The following is an 18,340-nucleotide window of genomic DNA, read 5'->3' on the forward strand; positions in this document are numbered from 1 at the left end:
AAAATGAGAATGTTGCAATAAAAGTGAGGAGCTGTAAACTTTTTGACACAGTTTGTTACTTTCTAATTTAGTCTATTTTATCGTAAAGTACACTGAGTGAGCAAACACATCCATCCAGCCAAGACTGGCCCTGTAATATAATGACCTTGTATGAATTTGTGTGCACACATCGGGGTAGTTCCTCCTAGCGTGATAATCCATACTTGGAACATACATTGCTCGTTGTACCTCTGGTCTTTCTCTAGGTACATTTATCTTACTAGAAATAGATTATATATCACACAGTCTTCTGATGCCTTCATACAGAACACAAACTATTGTTTTAATTAAAACCGGTTCCTTCATCTACACAAGTGAGATGAATGGAGGAATCCTCTCCACTACACTATTGTATTCTGAGAGCAGGGACTCCGCTTTCAGAATACACTCATCAGCGCTGCAGTCGCTGATCAAATAGAAATTTTCTAACATTTCTGTTCATCAAAAGTGGACCATTAGATTGACTTCTGTCCAGCGTGAATGCCCATAGATGGAATTGGCTGACATAATAAAACAATGCATCCCATGTCTGGCTGATAACTTTTCTCTACATATATAATAAAAAAGAAAGAATCATTGCAAATTACAAAACTCTTTATTTAACCCAACAGCAAAAATATAAACAAGCAAACGTGAAAAAAAACAAGAATGTCGAAATGAAGATTACGTTGAGGCTTGGTTCACATCTACAGGTGCGATAAAGCTTGGTCAAGTTTCTGCGCGTTCCCACGCATCATGTGTAGATTATTCCAGTGGGCTGACCTATGTGTGAGAAAAATGGGGACAAGAAGTCTGACTCTTTTCTGCAAATGTGCAACACCTAACTGTATCATGCACATTTGCAGGTGTTTGGGGGTGCAATTAACAATGCCACTGCCGCCTGTCTGCTTAAAGCGGGAGTTCACCCAATTGTTTTTTTTTTTCTCTTCTCCCCTTAGATGCATGCTCGTTTTGTCTAGGGGAATCGGCTAGTTGTTTTAAAATATGATCCGTACTTACCGTTTACGAGATGCATCTTCTTCCGTCGCTTCCGGGTATGGGTCTTCGGGAGCGGGCATTCCTTCTTGATTGACAGTCTTCCGAGAGGCTTCCGACGGTCGCATCCATCGCGTCACTCGTAGCCGAAAGAAGCCGAACATCGGTGCGGCTCTATACTGCGCCTGCGCAACGATGTTCGGCTTCTTTCGGAAAATCGTGACGCGATGGATGCGACCGTCGGAAGCCTCTCGGAAGACTGTCAATCAAGAAGGAACGCCCAGTCCCGCAGCCCATACCCGGAAGCGGCGGAGAAGATTCACCTCGTAAACGGTAAGTACGGATCATATTTTAAAAAAACTAGCCGATTCCCCTAGACAAAATGAGCATCCATCTAGGGGGAAAATGTGTTCTCTATGGGTGAACCTCCGCTTTAATGGCAGTGTATTTCTCTGTCTCGGCAAATGGCATGATTTTTCACGTGTTCCTGACAATCATAGATATCAACCTAACCTTAAAAAAAAAAAAAAAAAAACACATACAAAAAAAATATTTTTGATACATTTTTTTTCCAAGTGAACACAAAACTGTCATATACATAGTATGAAGTCACAAGTCTGCAGTCATGTTTAGACACTTCTGTTGCTTGCACATTTGGAGTCATTATGCCTGCACCATGAACAAATCTTCCATTGTCACTCTGACAACCTAGAGAAAGACAAAGAAAAACATGACTGTAGATGTAAAATGCAATTGTGAATAATTAATGAAAGTGTTACTTCTGCGCCACCTTAGAAATACAATGTAGAAGTGTAAATAAAATTGTTTTAAATTCTGTGCCAATACAATGCTACAGCTGCTGCTTAGCATCAGTGTGTGTTCCCACACCAAGTAAACATTAGAAAAATGATGTGTGTGTTAGATGCTGCGCTACTAAGAACCAGGATTCTACATAATAAAAAATTCAACAAATATAAATGGATAAATCACCAATAAATCATGTGTTCAAAGGATAATGACCTCATGCTCAAATATGACTCCATCAGCTAAATCAAACATCAATAATCGAATATGGTAGTGTAAAGTTCATAGTGATCCAAACAGTCTTAACCACTTCAGCCCCGGAAGAATTTACTCCCTTCCTGACCAAAGCACTTTTTGCGATTCGGCGCTGCGTCGCTTTAACTGACAATTGCGTGGTCGTGCGACGTGGCTCCCAAACAAAATTGACGTCCTTTTTTCCCCACAAATTGAGCTTTCTTTTGGTGGTATTTGATCACCTGTGCGTTTTTTTTAGTTTTTGCGCTATAAACAAAAATTTTGAAAAAAAATAATATTTTTTAAATTTTGCTGTAATAAATATCCCCCCAAAAATATATTAAAAAAAAAACATTTTTTTTCTCAGTTTAGTCTGATACGTATTCTTCTACATATTTTTCGATTAAAGAAAAAAAATCGCAATAAGTGTTTATTGATTTTGCGCAAAAGTTATAGCGTTTACAAAATAGGGGGTATTTTTATGGCATTTTTATTAATATTTTTTTTTTACTAGTAATGGCGGCGATCAGCGTTTTTTTCGGTACTGCGACATTATGGCAGACACTTCGGACACTTTTGACACATTTTTGGGACCATTGGCATTTTTATAGCGATCAGTGCTATACAAATGCATTGGATTACTATAAAAATGCCACTGGCAGTGAAGGGGTTAACTCTAGGGGGCGGGGAAGGGGTTAAGTATGTTCCCTGGGTGTGTTCTAACTGTAGGGGGGGTGGCATCACTAGGGGAAATGACTGATCTATGTTCCTGATAGGACCGGGAGCTGTGTGTTTAACGAGCAATCGCGGGTGCCAGGCGGCGATTGCGCCCGCCGGGCACGGGGTCGGGGCGTGCACGTGTACCTAGTGGCCTGCGCGGGAGCCGACGTTGTATTACGTGCTCTCGCGCAGGGGAACCGACTTGCCGCCGGCGGTCGGCAAGCAGTTAATTGAACAAGCTGAAGTTAGAAGCCGATTGGCTACCATGCAAAACCACCAGATTTCGCTAGGACGTCATTTTTTTAACTTAGACGGAACTTACGTACATTCCGATTTCACGGACGACTTACGCAAAAAAAATTCAATTCAAATTTTGACGCGGGAACGACGGCCATACTTAACATGGCAAATCTAACTATACGCCGCAAAATACCAGCTTTAACTATACGCCGGAAAAAGCCGACTAGAGACGAAGTAAGAGAATGCGACGGCCGCGCGTACGTTCGTGGATCGTCGGAAATAGCTAATTTGTATACCCGACGCAAACTCCACCCAGCGGACGCCGAAGTATTGCACCTACGATCCGAAGGTGTACGAAGCCGTACGCCTGTCGGATCAAACCCAGATGCCATTGTATCTTGGTTTGAGGATTCAAACTAAAGATACGACGCAGGAAATTTGAAAGTACGCCGGCGTATCAGTAGATACGCCGGCGTACTCTCACTATGGATCTGGCCCACAGTATACATACACACACTGAAAAATTACTGGAGAGGCGGGGCTGCTATTTTCTTGGGATTTAAAAAAAAACACAGATTTTTAAAATGCTATCCCTGCTTTTTCTGAGGCTGGCAACCCTGATGGGGCCCCCTAGTGGCATGGGGCCCTTGGGCAGTGCCCGAATGGTCAGTCCGCCCCTGCCTGGAGCTGGCTGGTATGAAACGGCACAGGCACTGTATGACATTTAGCTTTAAGCTATGGATGTGGCATTTTATAAAAATACCTAACCCATCTTAAAGTGGAGTTCCACCCATAAATATAACATTACATCAGTAGTTTTAAAAAAAATGTCATTAGTCCTTTAAGAAAAAAATTTTTTTTTAGATGCCTTCAAAGTGTTGTTGCTAGGCAGAATAGTTAATCTTCCCTCTTCCTGCACCTAGGTGCTTAAGCTTCCTAACCTACACCGCACAGACTCCTGGGAATGTAGTGGGTGTAACTTTCCAGGAGTCTGTGCACTCCCCAGTCTCGAAGAATCATGTGACTTAGGTTTCAGATCAGGTTTCAGCACCTGTACTGTCCATTACACTGCTTGTGCAGCACTGAGCATGTGCGAGATATGCAAGGCTGAAATCCAGCAAGTCATACAGTCTGGCTTCATGATGACCACACTTAAGATGGCCCCAGTCAATTTCTATTTTATAAAGTGTCTAAATGCTGTAACAACCTAACAAAACGGACCTTAGTTTACAGACTAACTTTACTAGAATACATTAAGCTTGTGTATTACAGGGGTATTTATATTTAAAAAGTGAAATTGTGTCCGGAAATTCCGCTTTAGGAACAAAACTCACCTTTTCATGATCAGGATCGGGATAGTTACATATTCCTTTTGGAAAGACGGACCGGATTAAAGCCTTAATATTCTCTGGATATACATAAGTTGGATATTTTGCATATTGTTGTCCTATTCCTGTAATCCACTAACAGAAAAAATAAACAATTAATAGGTAACAGGAAGAAAAGCATGACAGTCAATGTAAAACCAGTGAATGAGTAACACAAAAGCTATTTAGGGTCAATAGTAATATGGAAATGTAAACTTATGGAAAATAAGTCTTGGTCTAAGGCAGCTCATAGCCAATGACCGGATTCCCCCTTCCACACATTTGAGGTGAATGGTGGAATCCTTCCCACTGAGCTAATGTGTTCCAACAGCGGATGGACCCCCCTCCCATCAGAACACACTGCTCGGCATTGACGGCTATAGCCGGCGGCGCTGACTGAGCAGCATTTATCCGACAGGGTAGTTGTACAGAAGCCGATTTGTAAATCGGCCCATGCTCTCTTACCCATAAGTTTGGGGAAGCAGCGTGGAGTTTTCTTGAGTTAGGGGCAGTTTTTTGTACACAAATTTAGCAAATAATGTACTAGGCGGTATTCCCCTGATTGATAAGCGGTCGGACATGCAAAACTTTTAAGCATCGTCTACTACCTTAATTGCAGCAAAGAAATGTCCAGTCACTAAATTGGCTGTGCTGTCTGGCAGGGCTCTGAAAAATCCTTAGCTGAGTAAACTGCTCCCAAATGGAAGTGGAATATATGGAGTTAAGCTTTAACAGTTTTTAATCAAATTTTGATACCCACTACCAATTACTTATTACTCTCTAAAACAAAAAAGTGTAGCGCTAAATATTTTTTTTTTTGTTTTATTGTATGTTTTTACAGAATTGATCTATTTCTGTTGTGTTGGCAGCCATCTATATGTTTTTTCAAGTAGCGCGGTGTTACTTATACTGTTTGTATAATTTTTTTACTTATTACTCTCTACCTAATTTTACAAATGTCATTACAGGGTAGTTTCTCTTGCTTTTCAAATTGTATAATTTTTATCAATTTACAGGTCTACTCAATTTCCTCTTTCAACTCTACCATGCCAATACATAATTTTATGCATTATTATATAGTTAGAAAGCATGGCCTTCCATTTATAGTAGGGCTGTGGAAATTAAAGATTAATTCCTCGATTAATCGTATATATTTTTTTGATCGATCAAAATTCTTTTGATCGATACTAGTGGTGCAACGGATCGTAAATGATCCGTGATCTGAACAGGTCACCATATGCGGATCGGCACACCACATGATCCGCGGAGCTCCGCTTCTGCCTTGGCCATAGGAAAGGCAGCGGCTTCGGCCTAGCTCCCAAAGTGTTGGTCCACCCGGTGGCGGCCTAGGTGAGCCTAGAGCGGCGCGCTGACATCACCCGGCTTCAACTGCTCATGTTTGGCCGGCTTCTCTGGTAAGACTAAGCAAGCACAAATCTTCCTATACAGTGGGGGAGATGTGGACCATATTACAGTGGGGGGAGATGTGGACCATATTACAGTGGGGGGAGATGTCTGTGGATTTTACAGTGGGGGGGGGGAGATGTCTGTGGATATTACAGTGGGGGAGATGTCTTTGGATATTACAGTGGGGGAGAGATGTCTGTGGATATTACAGTGGGGGGGAGATGTCTGTGGATATTACAGTGGGGGGGAGATGTCTATGGATATTACAGTGGGGGGGAGATGTCTGTGGATATTACAGTGGGGGAGATGTCTGTGGATATTACAGTGGGGGGGAGATGTCTGTGGATATTACAGTGGGGGGGAGATGTCTATGGATATTACAGTGGGGGAGATGTCTGTGGATATTACAGTGGGGGAGATGTCTGTGGATATTACAGTGGGGGGGAGATGTCTGTGGATATTACAGTGGGGGGGAGATGTCTATGGATATTACAGTGGGGGAGATGTCTGTGGATATTACAGTGGGGGAGATGTCTGTGGATATTACAGTGGGGGGGAGATGTCTGTGGATAGTACAGTGGGGGGGAGATGTCTGTGGATATTACAGTGGGGGGGAGATGTCTGTGGATATTACAGTGGGGGGGAGATGTCTGTGGATATTACAGTGGGGGAGATGTCTGTGGATATTACAGTGGGGGGGGGGAGATGTGTGTGGATATTACAGTGGGGGAGATGTCTGTGAATATTACAGTGGGAGATGTCTGTGGATATTACAGTGGGGGAGATGTCTGTGAATATTACAGTGGGGGAGATGTCTGTGAATATTACAGTGGGGAGATGTCTAAGGATGTTACAGTGGGGGAGATGTCTATGGATGTTAGTGGGGGAGATGTCTGTGAATATTACAGTGGGGAGATGTCTGTGGATATTACAGTGGGGGGAGATGTCTGTGGATGTTACAGTGGGGGAGATGTCTATGGATGTTACAGTGGGGATTATATATGTTGGTGATCCGAAAAATGTATGCGTGTTATAATTAATTGAACACGAAAATTTTAATCAGTGACAGCCCTAAATTATAGCATGTTGGGATTGAAGACAGCACTGGACTGACTCAATCAGTCAGTGTTTGTGGGCGGGTGATGAAAAGGGGCGAGTAGGAAGACTTGACTTCCAATGATTTGTGCCCAACTTAAAAAAAGGTGACGGATACCTCTCTTGGGGCCTGGGCTGCTACCTCTGGGTACGGCCTTATGGTTGTTTCCACATGTGAACTAGGAAGAGTAGGTAGAAAGGAGCGCACGGGCTGCCTACTCTTCTTTGTTCCATTTATAGCAAACCCAACAAGACTAGGGACCAATTAATGGTTAGACCATTAAGGTGCATTGGTGGCATAGCTCCTAGACTTTGTGTGACATAACCTTACAAAAATGAATACTGTTAGCTTGCAAAAGAGAACACAATTTACATGCTTGAGCGCAATTTTACCTCTCTTACATAACATTTACCTAAAATAACATCAGTTATAACTGCAGAATAGTACAACACAAACTGTCCTTGACTATCACTGGAAAAATTCTGATAAAGATAAAACGCAATATTAAACAGGTGACAGTGTTTCCCTGTATATCTACTGACCGTGTGCAAAAGGAGGAGGTCTCTAAATTTTGTATATGACTGAACAGAAAATAACATTATAAACACTTTTAGTCTGGATCAGATTTGTAGTTAATCAAAGCAACAAGCTGTAAGTATTCCGGTGTGTTTTTCTTTTATATCATTTTTTTCATTGTATTAACTGTATTTATTTTTATATTTGTTTGCTACTGTAACTTTTTTCATGCTTTTCTCCTATAATATAAGCTCTTCCCTTTCTGCACTCTAACTCTATGGATCAAACTATAATTGTAATATATATCTTTTAAAAACGTATTTATTTTTCTCCAACCATCACCTTCACATGTGTCTCCAGACAATTATAAAAGTAGAAAAAGTTTTTGGTGGTGTCTGTGACTATGGAACCACTTTTGTCCATCCAGTTTGAAGGATTGTCTGAAATCTTGGTTTCCGATTACAGATCTCAAGACGTATTAAGACCAGGGCTCAAGTCCTGCGGGAACGCGTGGGAACGGAGTTCCTGCACTTTTTTCACAGCAGGAACGCAGTTCCCTTTGCAGGACTAGAGCAGCCGAGCCGCCTGAGCCAATCCTTCACTAAGTGGCGATGCCCAGCTCGAGTCACTGTCAGGGGCAGGCGAACCTTAGTAATCCTTTATGTTACTGGCCGCTTCCTGTATATGGATTCATCAGGTACTGTAGTGTGCGAGTATTCCGTCACTTCCTCGATGCCGCAATGTCTCCTGGGAGCTTTTGTCATTGTTCCCAGGAGACATTGCGGAGATCTGCCGCGAGTTATCGCGGGATTTAGAAAGAACTTGCTACCCGATGAATCCATATACAGGAAGCGGCCAGTAACTTAAAGGATTACTAAGGTACAGTGGATTGAAAAAAAAAATCATGCGGTTTAGTAATTATGCATATGAGCGTATCATTTTTTTTTTTTTGGTGAGGGAGTGGATCTTGGGTGGGAGTTCCCACACTTTTTTCCCCAGGACTTGACCCCTGATTAAGACCCCCCATGTTACTCCATTTATACATGAACCCAGTCCCCCAAAAAATGAACCATATATTTTATCAATATATATACACACACACGTATGGCACAAGAATGGTTTAGGTGATACTTTGAGAAGAGGTTGGTGATGTTGCTTGGGGCAGAGTTGTAGATGGCTTTGTTGTTAGTATTTGGAATTTGATTTGTTGGGTGAGTAGAAGTGGAGGCATTGGCAGACACTGAGCAGTCTCAAAGGTGGATGCCTGTGTAGAGGTAGGCCAACAAAGAAGTACTTAAATTTGTCAAGGCAAGGGGTAACAAGGGAGTGAACTAGTAGCTTGGTGGTTATTTGGTTAAGGGGTGTATTTAGGAAATGTTAGGGAAGTGAAGGCAGCAAGATTTGGACAGTAATTGGATTTGGACCTGAAAGGTCAAGATTATACCTGGCACCCTGGCATGAGGGGAGGAACCGGTAATTGTATTTTTGATCTTGAGAGAAAGTCTGGGGAGGGGGCACTGGGGAAAGAAAATATTATGAGCTCAGTTTAGAAGTTGTGTGAAGCCTCGTACACACGACCGAGGAACTCGACGGGCGAAACACATCGAGTTCCTTGTTAGGCTGTCGAGGAACTCGACAAGGCAAGTTTCTCCATTCCCGTAGAGGAAAAAGAAGACATGCTCTCTTTTTGGCTCAACGAATCCTCGACAGTTTCCTCGTCGAAAAATGTACACACGACCGGTTTCCTCGGCAAAAAAAAAATCGTGTGTACGAGGCCTGATATTTATACTGAGTGTCAGTTGGCAAATTAGTGATGTGTAGGGAGACTGAAGGGTTCAGGTGCAGCATAGAGAGATTTGTCATCAACATGGGGAGGTATTGTTGGAAATGGGAGGTTACCAAGTGACCAATGGAGGAGGTGTAGATAGAGAATGGAAGGGATCTGAGGACAGAGGGGTAACCCTATGGAAAGAGAAAGATGAAAGCAGGAAATATAGTTGTAGGTGACATCAAAAGCACTTAGGAGGAGAACCATGAAAAAGCAAGGGCTTGGAGGGCAAAAGAGTGGAGTTTTTTGCAGAGGCACCAGTGGTCAACTGTATGCTATTAGACCTTTCTGTTTCCTTTGATAGAGTATAGGCCACTGGTTTTATGGATTAATACGTTGTCGGTGAGTTTTAGTAGAGCATTTTTAATGGCCATTTTTCACATCGAGAAAAATGCTCTGGAGCCTACACACGATCGTTTTTAATGACCAATTAAAAAAATTGCATTTTTCACGTCATGAAAAACGGTCGTGTGTACGCGGCATCAGGCCTAAAATGGCATTTTAGTTTTAGTCCCATTTTAATCTTCTGCAATTGTTTTAGTGGTATTTAGTCGACTAAATCTCCAGTACGTTTTAGTTGACTAAAACCCATTTTAGTCGCCTAAAATCGAATGGGTATAATTAAATTGTAAATGCTTTAGTTAACATTTCTCTACAACTTCCAAACTCATTATATACTGCTGGAGTGAAGAATCAAATATGTTATTATTTATGGTAATGAGATATGAACATGCAACACAGACCAGTGTAAATTTTGAAGTCAAATTTAAATTTAGTTTTAGTCTTATAACGCGTACACACGGTCGTTTTTCGGCATGAAAAAAATGACATTTTTAAAAACGTCATTTAAAATCATTGTGTGTGGGCTTCACATTGTTTTTCGGCTTCTGAAAAACGACAAATTTTTTTTTCGAACATGCTGCATTTTTTAATGTCGTTTTTTAAAATGTCGTTTTTCGGGTTGTAAAAAATGATCGTGTGTGGGCTAAGACGACGTTAAAAACTCGAGCATGCTCAAAAGAAAGTTATGAGACGGGAGCGCTCGTTCTGGTAAAACTAGCGTTCATAATGGAGTAAGCATATTCATCACGCTGTAACAGACAGAAAGGCGTAAATCATCTTTTACTAACACAGAATCAGCTAAAGCAGCCCCAAGGGTGGCGCCATCCGAATGGAACTTCCCCTTTATACTGCTGTCGTACGTGTTGTACGTCACCGCCCTTTGCTAGAGCATTTTTTTAAAACTATGGTGTGTGGGCAACGTCGTTTTAACCACTTACCCCCCGGACCATATTGCTGCCCAAAGACCAGAGTACTTTTTGCGATTCGGGACTGCGTCGCTTTAACAGACAATTGCGCGGTCGTGCGACGTGGCTCCCAAACAAAATTGGCGTCCTTTTTTTCCCACAAATAGAGCTTTCTTTTGGTGGTATTTGATCACCTCTGCGTTTTTTATTTTTTGCGCTATAAACAAAAATAGAACGACAATTTTGAAAAAAATGAATATTTTTTACTTTTTGCTGTAATAAATATCCCCCAAAAATATATAGAAAAACATTTTTTTTCCTCAGTTTAGGCCGATACGTATTCTTCTACATATTTTTCGTTAAAAAAAATCGCAATAAGCGTTTATTGATTGGTTTGCGCAAAAGTTATAGCGTTTACAAAATAGGGGGTATTTTTATGGCATTTTTATTAATATTTTTTTTACTAGTAATGGCGGCGATCAGCGATTTTTTTTTCGGTATTGCGACATTATGGCGGACACTTCGGACATTTTTGACACATTTTTGGGACCATTGGCATTTTTATAGCGATCAGTGCTATAAAAATGCATTAGATTACTATAAAAATGCCACTGGCAGTGAAGGGGTTAACACTAGGGGGCGGGGAAGGGGTTAAGTATGCCTGGGTGTGTTCTTACTGTGGGGGGGGGGGGGTGGCCTCACTAGGGGAAACACTGGTCTTCTGTTCATACATTGTATGAACAGAAAATCAGCATTTCCCCTGCTGACAGGAACGAGAGCTGTGTGTTTACACACACAGCTCCCGTTCCCCGCTCTGTACCGAGCGATCGCGTGTGCCCGGCGGCGATCGCGCCCGCCGGGCACACGCACGGGAGTCGGGGGCGAGCGGGGGGCGCGCGCGCGCGCCCCTAGTGGCGGCTAATAGGCAGGACGTCCATTTACGTGGTCTCGCCTAGGAGAGCCACCTTGTGGACGTATTTCGGCGGTGCAGCGACGGCAAGTGGTTAATGATGAAGTTGGAAAAACGTTGTTTTTTCTACATGCCGAAAAACGTCGTTTTTTTTCATGCCGAAAAATGATCGTGTGTACACGGCATTAGTCTTTTGACTAAAATGCCGTTTTAGTCATCGCAATGGTTTTAGTTTTAGTCGTATTTTAGTCGACTAAAACGTTTAAGTAGTTTTAGTCAACGAAATTAACATTGGTGGAGACACATGGGATCTATGCTTACAATCTGTACCCGAGAGTTCAGTCTCTCCTTCGTATAACTTATCACAACTGTTTATATTACACAGATCTTACCGTACACCAACGTAGCTATTCTGAAGAGAGTCTCCCTCATGTCCCAAATGTGAGACCGGAGGGCGATCTGATTCATTTGCTGTGCAGATGCCCAAAACTTTATAGATACTGGAAGGGGGTCATAGATTTTATTTACACTGTATTAACACTAAAAGTGCAGATGGAGCCATTGCTTTGTATCCTGGGGGCAATTGATGAGGAGATGTACCCTGCTCCTCTATATATCACAATAATTAGTCCGAAAACTGATTTCTAGGTTGTGGTTGTCCCCTCATGCTTCCACAGTCAAGCAATGGATTGATCGGGTTAACTCAATGGATTTCATCTCCAAATACGGAAAGGTTTCTTCACAGTAAGAGCTGTGAAAATGTGGAACAGACTCCCACCAGATGTGGTTCTGGTCAGCTCAGTAGATTGCTTTAAGAAAGGTCTGGATACTTTCCTAAATGTACATAATATAACTGAGTACTAAGATTTGTAGGTAAAGTTGATCCGGGGAAAATCCGATTGCCTCTCGGGGGATCAGGAAGCAGTTTTTTCCCCTGCTGTAGCAAATTGGATCATGCTCTGCTGGGGTTTTGTGCCTTCCTCTGGATCAACTGTGGGTATGGAGTTGGGTGTATGGGATTGTACTATGTTTTCGAACTGGATGGACTTGTGTCTTTTTTCAACCTGACTAACTATGTAACTTCTTTCTAGTGCGTGAAAAAGTAACAACACAGGCACGCACATCATACATTTTACTCCAAATGGCAACCCTGGATTGAAACTCCAGGACTTACCCCCCCCCCCCATTAATACTGGACCGACTGTTACAGATATAGGAAATAGATATGTCACCCTATAACTTTAATATAAGCTGCTCAGAAGAGCTCTGAAGTGTTCAATTATCCCTTTCACACTGAGGGCATATTGCAGGCTCTATAGTGTTAAAAATAGCACCTGCAATTCGCCCTAAAAGTGCTGCTCTATTGTCTCCAGTGAAAAAGATTGCTGTCTCCTCAAAAAAGTCCTGCTTGCCACATCTTTGGAGCCGTGAAGGAGCGGTGTGTATACCGCTCCTCCACGGCTGCTGCCCATTTAAATCAATGGGACAGCGCGGTTATTTGCTGTCCCCTTAAAATAACTCAACACACAGCCATTAATGTCTAAACTGCTGGCAACAAAAGTGAGTACACCCCTAAGTGAAAATGTCCAAATTGAGCCCAAAGTGTCAATATTTTGTGTGGCCACCATTATTTTCCAGCACTGCCTTAACCCTCTTGGGCATGAAGTTCACCAGAGCTTCACAGGTTGCCACTGGAGTCCTCTTCCACTCCTCCATGACGGCATCACGGAGCTGGTGCGTCTTAGAGATCTTGCGCTCCTCCACCTTCCGTTTGAAGATGCCCCACAGATGCTCAATAGGGTTTAGGTCTGGAGACATGCTTGGCCAGTCCATCACCTTTACATTCAGCTTCTCTAGCAAGGCAGTGGTCATCTTGGAGGTGTGTTTGGGGTCGTTATCATGTTGGAATATTTCCCTGCGGCCCAGTCTCTGAAGGGAGGGGATCATGCTCTGCTTCAGTATGTCACAGTACATGTTGGCATTCATGGTTCCCTCAATGATCTGTAGCTCCCCAGTGCCGGCAGCATTCATGCAGCCCCAGACCATGACACTCCCACCACCATGCTGGACTGTAGGCAAGACACACTTGTCTTTGTACTCCTCACCTGGTTGCTGCCACACACGCTTGTCACCATCTGAACCAAATACATTTATCTTGGTCTCATCAGACCACAGGACTTGGTTCCAGTAATCCATGTCCTTAGTCTGCTTGTCTTCAGCAAACTGTTTGCGGGCTTTCTTGTGCATAATCTTTAGAAGAGGCTTCCTTCTGGGACGACAGCCCTGCATACCAATTTGATGCAGTGTGCGGAGTATGGTCTGAGCACTGACAGGCTAACCCCCCCCCCCCATCCTTTCAACCTCTGCAGCAATGCTGGATGTACTCAAACGTCTACCTCTGGATATGACGCTGAACACATGTAATCAACTTCTTTGGTCAACCATCCCGAGGCCTGTTTTGAGTGGAACCTGTCCTGTTAAATGCCTGTATCGTCTTGGCCATCGTGCTGCAGCTCGGTTTCAAGGTCTTGGCAATCTTTTTATACCCTAGGTCATACTTTATGTAGAGCAAAAATTATTTTTTTAAGTTCCTCAGAGAATTCTTTGTCAGGAGGTGCCATCTTGAGCTTCCAGTGACCAGTATGAGAGAGTGAGAGCGATAAAACCAAATTTAACACACCTGCTTCCCATTCACACCTGAGACCTTGTAACACTAACGAGTCACATGACACCGGGGAGGGAAAATGGCTAATTGGGCCCAATTTGGACATTTTCACTTAGAGGTGCACTCACTTTTGTTGACAGCGGATTAGACATTAAAGTGGTTGTAAACCCCTCCTTACAACTTGCACCTACAGGTAATCCTATATTAAGGCTTACCTGTAGGTGCAAGAGATATCTCCTTAAAGCGGGGGTTCACCCTATTAAAAAAAAAAAAAAAAAAATGTTATTCTACCATTACATTCGGCATCGTAGCGCGAGCTACAGTATGCCGGTCTTACATTTTTTATCCCCGTACTCACTGTGCTATGGCTCATTGAAGATTCCGGGGAATGGGCGTTCCTATGGTGAGAGAAGGTGATTGACGGCCGGCCCTGGCACGTCACGCTTCTCCGGAAATAGCCGAAATAGGCTTGGCTCTTCACGGCGCCTGCGCATAGCCTGTGCACAGGCGCCGTGAAGAGCCGAGACCTACTCCGGCTGTCTTCGGGGAGCGTGACGTGCCAGAGCCGGCCGTCAATCATCCTCCCTCTCCATAGGCACGCCCATTCCCCGCGGGAGTCGGATTCTTCAATGATCGATAGCACAGTGAGTACGGGGATTAAAAATTTAAGACCGGCATACCGTAGCTCGCGCTACGATGCCGAATGTAATGGTATAATGATGTGAAGGAGGGTGAACCACCGCTTTAACCTACACGGTTAAGGAGATATTTGCAGCAAGGACTGCACCAATGTCTACGGAGCATGCGCGCCGTAGACAACGGTGCAGGCGCACTGAGCGTGCCGTTTTTGTGAATGGGGGTTAATGCCGTAATCCCACGCATGCACGGGAGTGACGTTATCGCCGCTCCGGACAGTCACCACGCCGGAGCAGCGATACAAGGAAGAAGATTGTAGGAGACATGGCGCCGGTGGCTGAGGGGACCGAGGAGAACTTCGGGGGCTTAGATCTCAGGTACAGTAAGTCAATCATAATGAGCTAGTATGCTATGCTATGTAAAATCAGCCTGCCCATACATGGTTCGAATTTCGTCTGGTCCTGCTGAACTGGCCAAGATTCGAACCATCTATGGCCAACTTTCACATGTTAAGACAAATCATTTACCATGGACAGGGTTGCTTACAATGATCAGCTTTTTAAAATTAATTTAAAACCTTTATCCCAAAAGAAAAATAAACTGTTCACAATGGTGGTAAAACCTTGTGGTTCAGCCATGGTTTTACCACATGCCCCCCTGCCCCACATACCCCTTGACGCTAGGCCCGCCACATGCAACCTATTAAAGTGAATAGGGCTGCTCTGCAAGCACCCGGCAGCCACGTGCACAGCACCCGGTTTTGACGCGCTAGTACGGGGATCCAGGGGTTAAAGCTGTCAAATGCACTTCGAAGAGTGTTGTATTAGTTGGTGTCCAGCCAAGATTTTAGACATTGTTCAGTATTCTGGAAGATACACAAGCATTATTTTGTCGTTTTGGGTCACATCCCAAACACTGGCTACTGGCTCACTTTTTAACCCAAACATTACCCAGTAGTAGACTGCAAATTCTCCCTGAAATCGAAAACATAGCCCAATTATGCTTACATTTTTTTATTATGATGAATGCGGTTACCAGTAAAAAAAGAGGGTACTACTATTTGTTCAAAATCATGTACTCACCAGCCGTTTTTGCAGCATCTTGTATGCTTTTTTACGTCGTAGCTTGTCATCGCTCATTCTGGCTGCCCTTACCAGTATCGATATCACCCACTGGGGGGCGCTAATAATGATAAAAAAAAATAGATGAAAAAAGTTGCCCATTTTTACAAGGATGCAAACCAGTAAATCTACACTATAGAATTTCCCATTTGGCTTTAATGTTGAACATTTTCGGAAACCCATGGGAAAGAAGTGTCTATATTTTATCCAGAAATGAACACCTAAAGTATTTGTAACCTGTTGGAATCCGTCATACTGACACCAATGATGGGTCACTTTTCTTTCCACCGACGCCAATGACGGGTCACTATTCCTCCCTATGACACCAATGATGGGTCACTATTCCTCCCACTGACACCAATGATGGATCACTATTCCTCCCACTGACGCCAATGATGGGTTACTATTCTTCCCACTGACACCAATGATGGATCACTATTCCTCCCACTGACGCCAATGATGGGTTACTATTCTTCCCACTGACGCCAATGATGGGTCACTATTCTTCCCACTGACACCAATGATGGGTCACTATTCTTCCCACTGACACCAATGATGGATCACTATTCCTCCCACTGACACCAATGATGGGTCACTATTCTTTCCACCGACACCAATGATGGGTCACTATTCCTCCCTATGACACCAATGATGGATCACCATTCCTCCCACTGACATCAATGATGGGTCACTATTCTTCCCACTGACACCAATGATGGGTCACTATTCCTCCCTATGACACCAAAGATGGGTCACTATTGTTCCCACTGACACCAATGATGGGTCACTATTGTTCCCACTGACACCAATGATGGGTCACTATTCCTCCCTATGACACCAATGATGGATCACCATTCCTCCCACTGACACCAATGATGGGTCACTATTCTTCCCACTGACACCAATGATTGGTCACTATTCCTCCCTATGACACCAAAGATGGGTCACCATTGTTCCCACTGACACCAATGATGGGTCACTATTGTTCCCACTGACACCAATGATGGGTCACTATTCCTCCCTATGACACCAATGATGGATCACCATTCCTCCCACTGACACCAATGATGGGTCACTATTCCTCCCACTGACATCAATGATGGGTCACTATTCTTCCCACTGACACCAATGATGGGTCACTATTCTTCCCACTGACACCAATGATTGGTCACTATTCCTCCCTATGACACCAAAGATGGGTCACTATTGTTCCCACTGACACCAATGATGGGACACTATTCCTCCCACTGACACCATGGATGGGACACTATTCCTCCCACTGACACCATGGATGGGACACTATTCCTCCCACTGACACCATGGATGGGACACTATTCATCCTACTGATACCAACAAAGGGGCACTATTCCTCTTACTATTACCAAGGATGGGGCACTATTCCTCCCAGTGACACCAAAGATGGGACACTTCTCCTGCCACTGACACCAACAACAGGGCGCTATCCCCCCCCCCCCCTAATAACAAAGAAGCATAGTTTACTCCCACTGATGCCAGGACAATTTCTACTCCCAATGGCCACAGTCTGCCCCCCTTTAAGTTTAAAGGACAGTAAACTGGCCCTTTGCTTAGAAAGTTTGGAGACCCCTGCACTAGATCATGGTCACCAGGACTGAGAGTGAAAAATCCAAAATTCTGAGTTGCCATCAAATCAGAAATAGAGAAATATAAAAAGGGAAATTTGTTCCAATAACAACTCTCTAAGGCTACATGTACACAAGCCTACCCTGACCGCAGTCTGCAGGAAACCGCAAAACACTGCAAAAAAGCAAACCGCGGCCCTCGGTCAAAAAGTTCCCATCCTGAAGGCAATTCTGTGTGCAGGAGAGGGAGGTTTAACCTCATCTAAACACGTTCGCTCCTAAACTCTGCTAAAAGCCTATGTATACATGGACAGATAGGAGTTGATTTACCAAAGGCAAATAGACTGTGCACTTTGTAATGTGCAGTTTCATACTGTAAGATCAGTTGCTCCAGGGCTTAGTAAATGAGCAGAAGCTCTGCGGACATTCATCATCCAATCACGTGCAAGCAAAAATGCATTTTTTTTTTCCTACACATGGCATGAGCCAGCTGAGGTTGGTGTTTATTAACCACTTAACGACCGCCGCATGTTCATATACGTCGGCAAAATGGCACGGACAGGCAGAACGACGTGCCCGCACGTCGCTGCCTTTCCGCGGGTCGGGGGTCCGATCGGGACCCCCCCGGTACATGCGGCGGTCGCTAAGCCTCAGGGAGCGATCCGGGACGAGTGCGCGGCTTTTCGTTTCTAGCCACCCCCTCACGATCGCTCCCCGGAGCTGAAGAACGGGGAGAGCCGTATGTAAACACTTCCACGTGCTTCACTGTGGTGGCTTCATCGATCGTGTGATCCCTTTTATAGGGAGACTCGATCGATGACGTCACACCTACAGCCACACCCCCCTACTGTTGTAAACACACACTAGGTGCAACACAACTCCTTCAGCGCCCCCTGTGGTTAACTCCCAAACTGCAACTGTCATTTTCACAATA

General features: G+C 43.8%; 1 protein-coding gene across 2 annotated transcripts in view; it reads left to right on the forward strand.

The window, feature by feature from the left end:
- The first annotated feature begins 7,435 nt into the window (after positions 1-7,435).
- Positions 7,436-18,340, forward strand: part of LOC120913215 (carbonic anhydrase 12-like) — a 46,616-nt gene continuing 35,711 nt past the window's right edge. Inside the window, exon 1 of one of the 2 annotated variants that reach the window (XM_040323010.1) lies at positions 7,436-7,533. The gene's annotated coding sequence lies outside the window, so the exon portion shown is untranslated. Of the gene's footprint in view, positions 7,546-18,340 lie in introns of both variants that reach the window. The other variant, XM_040323011.1, reaches the window with a different exon arrangement.

This window comes from Rana temporaria, chromosome 9 (assembly GCF_905171775.1).
Source record: "Rana temporaria chromosome 9, aRanTem1.1, whole genome shotgun sequence".
Taxonomy (NCBI): Eukaryota; Metazoa; Chordata; class Amphibia; order Anura; family Ranidae; genus Rana; species Rana temporaria.